Source organism: Pygoscelis adeliae, unplaced genomic scaffold (assembly GCF_000699105.1).
Source record: "Pygoscelis adeliae isolate BGI_AS28 unplaced genomic scaffold, ASM69910v1 Scaffold38, whole genome shotgun sequence".
Classification (NCBI taxonomy): Eukaryota; Metazoa; Chordata; class Aves; order Sphenisciformes; family Spheniscidae; genus Pygoscelis; species Pygoscelis adeliae.
The window spans coordinates 5,868,415-5,876,715 of NW_008825614.1; positions in this window are offsets into that span (position 1 = coordinate 5,868,415).

Genomic DNA, 8,301 nt, shown 5'->3' on the forward strand with positions numbered 1-8,301 from the left:
TGAAAACACTCTCCTCAGTTTAGCTCTGGACTTCAAAGATGTTGAAATGACGTCTAACTACAGCCTGTCTCATATTTTATCCTTTCATGTAATATCCTGTACATAGGTCTTTATATTTTGTCTACAGTAAAATGACCAGTTATAGAGCTTGATTTTTGTCATAAGGTCAGGTGCACAAAATATGAATTAGCTGTATGAATTGTATGTAGGCATGATTATTGTGACTACATGTTCAAAACCCACTTAACCCTTACTGCAGAAATTTCTTTTCTTCAGACTAAACAGGGGAGAGAAGCAGTTGGAAGGGGACAATAATTTTCGTTGAATCCTGTCTTTTAAACACGTGCACTGGACAAGAAACCAAATTTGAAGGAGAGGGTATAGGGAAGTAAATGGCAGGGCCAGTTAAGTTGTTTGATGATATTCTGTAAGGAATTTCCATTAAGGACATGCAGTCTAACAGACACTCTGTACCAACCCTCTGATCAGGCAGATATGCCATGAATACAACTACACCATCTGGCATGCGGACAAGGTAAGCAGAAGAATGTTACTAATAAGGTTCAGCTAAGCACCAAACTCTGGTTACAGCAAAGACTGAAGCTGTATTTTGGAAACCAGCAAATCTTGAAGGGGGTGGAGTGGGGAGGGGGGGGCGGGGGTGTTACCCAACAGAACTTAGGGTCCAACACCAATGAAGACACCAAACCTCTGGTAACAACTGAGGTCGCAGAAGTGGTTTTTAGCACCACGGACCCGTCAGAACAAGAATCAGAAGGCAGTAGCCAGCACAGCCGAGCAGCTAGGCTGAGTTGGGTACTCAAACTGATTCACATAAAGACAGAAAATGAAACCTGGGGCCTTCTGATCTGCAGCCTGGGCACTAAGCATTGTATCACCTTTTAAGAACCTAGACACAAGGAAAAGTTGTGTGCTCTGCTTGCATATACGCTTTCAGTGCTATCAAGACAAGTGTCATTCAGAGGGAGACATTTATCACAGAACTAACAGTATGTTTAAGTATAGTTTCTGTACTAGCTCTTTTGCAACCCGATTTCAAACTGTATTTGACCTTGTGGTTTGGTCTTATACTACAGGCAGATGCACTTTCCAATGCTTCATATTTTATTGCTATGTTATAACCAGCAGCAGTCTGCTGATCATTACTAAATGTACTTTTACGCGTGCGTTAGAGCCTGCTGTCTTTCATTCACACACACACACGTTTCAGACTAAGACTAGTTAATCTATCACTATCTCAGGGCTGGAAAACAAAGCCTGCACTGAAGAAAACTTAGAAATTTTTCCTTTCACGTAATCATCTCAAAGGCAGCTGCCTGACAACACAGTATTAACACAGTGACTACTTTGTTAATTTAGAAATACTAGTACAGCTTACTCAAGCAACAGTCCTAGACATGCTGTACTCTGCTGCTAAAACAGGACTTTACGATAACTTGTGTTTACTGAAAGACTTGCTTAATGCATCAGCCCCTGTATTTCTCATGGAACCTTGCTAATAATAGTGAACAGGTCCAGAAGACTGGAGTCATTTGGGGTCATTTATCTAACAGTATTAAACAGACCAGGAATGTAGCAAAATGACCGATCATGCTAGAACCCAAAAGTTCATGCAAAGGTTACTAAGAGTCCCCTGACTAGTAGGGCAAACGAGAGGCGGATTGAGGCATTAATAGGAAAATAGGTTGCCATTTTAATATGGTTTGTGGGCACTTTTTCCCCCTCAGTAATGATACACAGACTTCTTCAGGCTCTAGCCGTTTTCCGTTTCCCCCCCTTAACTCTAAAGATGTACTTTCTTTTGAAAAATTTACAGCATCTGGATGCACAGACATCAAATATTGCCTGGTTTAGTAGATTTGAACTATAAACTGTCTTTACACTGAGAAAACAAGAGCTTGTCTGCACAAAAGTTTTACCAGTACAACACACCAATACAAGTTAAAGTCACCCACCAGTGTAAGCATAAAGGCATATTTATCCCAGTCACTTTTCAGTCTAGCTTGATGTCCTTTCTCACACACATCTAGTTGAAGAAAACCCCTGGTGTCACTGCAGAAAAGTGACTACAAGGAATTCACCTCTTAAATCAGTGTAAGATTTTGGGCAAATTCACTCTTCCAGATCCAGATGCGCTAGCAAAAGAGGTCCATCTTTAAAGACTACTATTCCAGCAATTTATCACAAAGCATTCAGGTGATTACACATTAATTCTCTTCAGGTAGGATTAAGTTAACCTGAAAAATTAAGATAATTGATCTCGTGTAACGCAGAAGATACATTTTATACCGTGTCTTTGAATAACACAAGTTTCTCTAGTCACTCCTTCATAAAACTGCTTTGAAACAGTAAACAAAAACTGCCCTCTTCTTTGTGGCAGGCTTAGACTAAATGGGTTTTCCTTCATCAAGACATTTTAGAAAATTAGTGTGAAAAAGCTGTGTATGCTAAAATCAATAAAGATATAAATTATCAGATGTAGACCATCTGAACAATATCAAAGTGTTGGGTCTCAATTTATTTTTGAGATAGATTTCTGAAGTCAATTATACATCAGCGAAGAAGTTTCTCACACAAAAATCCACTATGTCACACTTCTGTTGTACTTCCACACTTATAAGTGTGGCTCCTTTGTGGTAACATTTTTTAAAAGAAGCAGGAACCCTTTCTGATTTTTATAGTGTAAAACTTGTGCTGGAATGGAACAACAGCAAATATATCAAATATATAGCAAATATATCAGCTGATAATCAGTGGAATTAATGTTTCAAGCAGTTTTGGATATAAAGAAGGTTGTAAGAAGCATATTCCTTCAGTCTTCCTTTCCCCTTGTTTTTACTTTGCGGTGTTGATCTTGGGACCAAATCTTCACATTTTTGCTCAGTCATCATTTGGACAGAAATCTTATTAACTTTGGCAAACATGCCATGCTTAGGTGAGGTGTCCCTACGACTGCCAAAACAGGAAGGGGTAAGCAGCCATTGCCAGTAAGTTTACTAAACCAAGCAGAAACAGAACCTAGTTTACCTCCCCATTTGGAGGTCTTCTGCCTCCAAATTCTTTGCTGTCACTGGTGTCTTGGGAAGTCTCAGCACAGCTGAGCCAAAGAGAAAGGGACTGTTGTGGTTTAATCCTAGCTGGCAGCCAAGCACCACACAGCCACTCGCTCAACCTCCCCCCCACCCCTGGTGGGATGGGGGAGAGAATTGGAAGGGCAAAAGTAAGAAAACTCGTGGGTTGAGATAAGAACAGTTTAATAATAGAAATAAAATAGTAATATTAATAATTTGTAACGAAAAGGACAATAACAAAAGAGAGAGGAACAAAACCCAGGAAAAACAAGTGATGCAACCGCCCACCGCCCGCTGACCGCTGCCTAGTCACTGAGCAGCAATCACAGCTCCCCGGCCAGCTTTCCCCCAGTTTATGTACTGAGCATGACGTCACGTGGTATGGAATGTCCCTTTGGCCAGTTTGGGCCAGCTGTCCTGGCTGTGCCCCCTCCCAGCTTCTCGTGCACCTCCCCACCGGCAGAGCATGGGAAGCTGAAAAGTCCTTGACTTAGTATAAGCACTGCTTAGCAACAACTAAAACAGTGTGTTATCACATTATTCTCATGCCAAATCCGCAGCACTATGCCAGCTACTAGGAGGAAAATTAACTCTATCCCAGCCGAAATCAGGACAGGGAGTCTGAGGAAACGTGGAAGACGGCAGCAGCACTGAAACACATGGAAGAATTTGGAGTAGTGATGCTGTGAGTTATGACATCCTATGAAGAAAGTGCTGGACACCAATGGAGGGTGCATATTAATTGTTTTTACTCTATCCCCCCCCCCGCCCCGATTTGTCCTGAAAAGCCTCCAGATAGGGATGATGCTTTAGCACTGGAAATCTAACGAAGGTTCGCTTGGAAGGTCAGTATGGAAGTAAACTGGCAATGTCAGGCCACCTTTTATGCTTTTTACCTGCAAACCATTTGTTCCTTTCCTGTGGGTGTGCCCCTCTTCTATGAAAAAACAGCACAGCTTCTTTTGTGGTAAGACCGCAAAAAAACCCCCAAGCTGAAGCCAACTGGTGTTCAAAGGGGGAAAGAGGAAGAAAGTGCATGCAAGAACAGGAGGACATGTTGACTTTTGGATTTTTAACTTTTAAAATATACAACCACTCAAAACACACATCATCTGTACAACTGACAGCTAAAACTTTGTCCTTTATTATAAAAGAAACTGATGGAGTGCAGATGGCAGCTTGTGTATTGAGTTGGCTGCTTCATAAACTGTAATTACAGCGGATGCAAAATAGATCACCTCATCCATGTGGAATAAAAATGGGATTATCACTTGGCAATTTTGTTCTACATAGGACTGAAAAATATCTTGCCCATCTCTTCTCTTCAGCATGGCAGGGGTTTAACAATGAAATATAAAAGAACGCAGAGCCCAGATTATCTTTTATTTACAGAAGTGATAAATTAACCACTGGAAAGATAAAACCTGCCCAAGCAATCATTTCTCCTCACTGACCTCATGCTTAGGCACTGTTTGGAATGAAATCAGCTTTGGAAAAAGTCATCCATAATTGAAAACAAATGGTGACAATGCACAAAAAAGATACACCAATAACTGACTCGTAGCTTCAAGACAGTTTCCGAAGCTCCATGAAAGCGTGAACCTTTCCTAAATAGGCAGCCAGTATCTAGTGACATACTCGCCACCACTTGCCAGATTACTGTCATGTGTACATCACACATCAACCAGTGGGTTTGTTTGTTAAAAGAAAAAAAAAATAGGAATACTGTGCTCCTTTTAGCTGTGCAAACTACAACAAAATAAATCTCACTATAAAGTCCACAGTACCTCATACAAAACACACAGTTAAGGACCGTGGAAACACACATAATTATGACTCAAATCACCACTTACATGAAGTGACATTAGGCTTTGTGATACACATGCAAGTAATGACTTAGTTACTCAGCGTTTGCTTGTGTACTTACATTCAGGGGGTACTTCAGTGATAAACAATAAATAGCTACCCAAGTTATAAAATTAGTGTTTTAAAACCTAAGATTATTTGGTGATGCCACTACTGTTGGGGGCAGGGAGGGGAACCACACAGAGAGTAAATGCACCTTACACTTTGGCAAGGATGCTGACTAGACAGTTCGTAGAAATAGAAAAAACAACTTGCATCATGGATTCCAACCAAAAGACAATCTGATTTCTTCTGCAACTTCTGATGAGCACCTTGCTAAAACAAATAAGAACTCAAAACCACCTGGATCATTAGAAAACAACTTTGCACAAACAGACGTGACCAAGGAAAAAAAAAAACCAACAAACTTTGAATCACTGGAAAAAATCCCCAAAAGCATCCAAATCCAATTTCCAACTGTGACTCATTTACCACTATCCCATTATTATTTCTAGTTTCATTCGGCTAATCATCCGTTGCCTTTCACATCATGGCAGAACAAGTACAGGAATTCTATACTTCTGCTTTAGCAGTATTTTGCACTCATTTTGGATGACTACTGAGTTGAACAGCAACACTGAATTTGGCTCAACAAATTCTTACATAGCCGAGATGTTTGCCAAAAAAAACGCAAACTCATGTTTACTCACCATCAAATAAAGAACTGGATCTGCAGAAACAGAGAAAAGAGGCTGTGTAAGAAACTGCCATCTTACCACCTTCTCCTTGCGAGTCCTTGCCATAGCAACAGTGAGATTTAAGTCTAGGTCAAGGGATCATATTCGCGTCAGACTTATCTGCCATTAATCCACTCACATATTTTTAGCCTTCATCATTGCGCCTAGAAACTGGAAAGCATGACCCAAGTGTACACAATGTACTGATCTCTACCCGAGACTGCAAAGAGCCCAAGACTATAACCATGAGTACAGCACACCAGAAACTTGACAATGACATTATCAAAATCCCTAGAAAGCTACAGAGAGGGCGACGAGAAGCTGGTCACTTTCCAGACGACTGCTGAATGAAGGGAAGAGGGCCGCAACCAAAGATTTGGTATGAGAGGAGGCTGAGGTCCTACAACTCCTGAGCTAGGTGTGGAGCACAGCCCATCCACTCCTGTGTTCTTCCACATCTGGCCACGCAAGATAGTTTCTGAGATGCCAGCTTAAAATTTCAGGCTTTAAGCATGAGCAAGAAAGACACTGTATTGTCAACAGCTCTGTGTTTACTGCATTATCTTGCACCACTCTTGGATAGATGCAAAGTAATTTTCTTTCTTACTGGGAACAGAACTATGCTGCATCAACTTTCATTTACTAGAGGATAAAGCTTATCTAGGTGATTACTACAAATCAGCAGATACATAGCAAAGTTTTGGGGCATCAAAAGCCATTAGAGACCTCACATCACTGAAGAAACACAGTAGAAAGCAAACCGACTAAGACCGCTTTTTGGAAGGGTTTTCTTCAGAGAAGTTCTATGAACACCAGCACAGAAGAAGGTTTGGTACATCTTGCTGCCATCATTTCAATGCTGCTATTGGACAATTCTGAAGGCAACTGCAGCTCTGAGTTTAGGAAGTTTGCTTTAATCCTGCCTTGATGTAGCTACTCATTTTACGGACAAAAATTTTGTTTTCCCCTCTGAAAGAACTACTCAGATACAAAAGAAACAGTGATCCTGATTCTAGCAGCATTTTTATCTAATCTCCTAAAGTGAATACTAATCTGAAAGGTTTTGCAATTGGCAGGAACTTAAAATCGGGGGGTTTTTTGTTTTGTTTTTTTTTTAAATCCATGCTGAAATTGCCAGATTTTTTACTGGGGGGGGAGAAAAAACCTGATCTGAGTACCTAAACAAATAAGTTCGATATGCAACTTACTTAGACAATAAATACAGAATTCCATAAACATACTTCCCATCGTGCCCCTTTAGGAAGATAATCAGGTGGACAGAAGTGCAATGTTGGGCATCACTGGCAAAGAACAGGTAATTAGAGAAGAAAGTGACCAAGCACCATAATTACCCAGCCACATTTTACAGAATTTGCTAACATTCAATCTTTTCAGCACTTTGATAATAAAATATTTCTTTAAAGTATTTTCACTTTTATTAGTCAGTTTTATTAAAAGAGAAGGCAGTTTCTATTCTCCTCTGCACTATCTGAGAGATATAGCCCAACCAGTAAGACAGTTAGGAGAGCTGTTAAAACAGTAATAGATAATTCCATCCTGGATCAACAAAGGCAACAAACTGCACATAAGGAGACTGGTTTAGACAAGCAACTAAACACCTTAAGTAGTATCACTACCAAGTGATATATTACATTTATGCGTAGTCATAGCGTGGTAGATTGCTGCCACCTTTTGGTTACAGACTGCTATGAAATTAAATTTGTACCTAAAACACACGTACAATGGAAAAGCATACTGTGACGTGTGGGATCCTAGCATTTTGGAGAAGAGTGAGTGGGACAGGAACATAATTTCTACTTTCTGTAAACTGCATGGTGTGTGGCTGCATGTCTTGACATCTACTTACCATCTTCCAGCTTAAAATATCCTCATCTTCTATTGCTGAAATCAGCTCCCATTGGAACGCGTGTAACGGTTACTAAATAATGAAATACCTTCTAAAATTAAAAATAACAAATATATTAGCCAAGAAAAAAAAAGGAGGAGGGCTGCAAGGAGATAAATACATCAGCAACTACAATGTGCAGTTTGTACAGCTTGTAGTAGATCACCCAGATGAGGCATTAGCCAAGATAAAGCTTTTGTTTTGCACTTTTCCTCCAGAATCATTTGCTTCTGAACAACAATATGAAGGAACTATGCAGTTTATTTTAAGGCCGAGGCCACCTTTCACCTTAAAACCAGCTCTTTGAAATTTTTACAGCATACATTCAACTTTTATCCAAATCTGTTCATTTTAAAAGCTATTACTAACTAGTCAATGAGAAGTAAAACATGCAAAAAAAATTACTGCCACCATAGATTTGACCTACGCAGCTGTCCTGGTTTTGGCCGCAATGGAGTTAATTTTCCTCCTAGTAGCTGGTACAGTGCTGTGTTTTGGATTTAGGATGAGAACAATGTTGATAACACACTGATGTTTTAGTTGTTGCTGAGCAGTGCTTACACTAGTCAAGGACTTTTCAGCTTCTCGTGCCCTGCCAGCAAGAAGCTGGGAGGGGGAACAGCCAGGACAGCTGACCCAAACTGGCCAAAGGGATATTCCATACCATATGACGTCATGCTCAGTACATAAACTGGGGAGAGTTGGCTGGGGGGTGGTGACC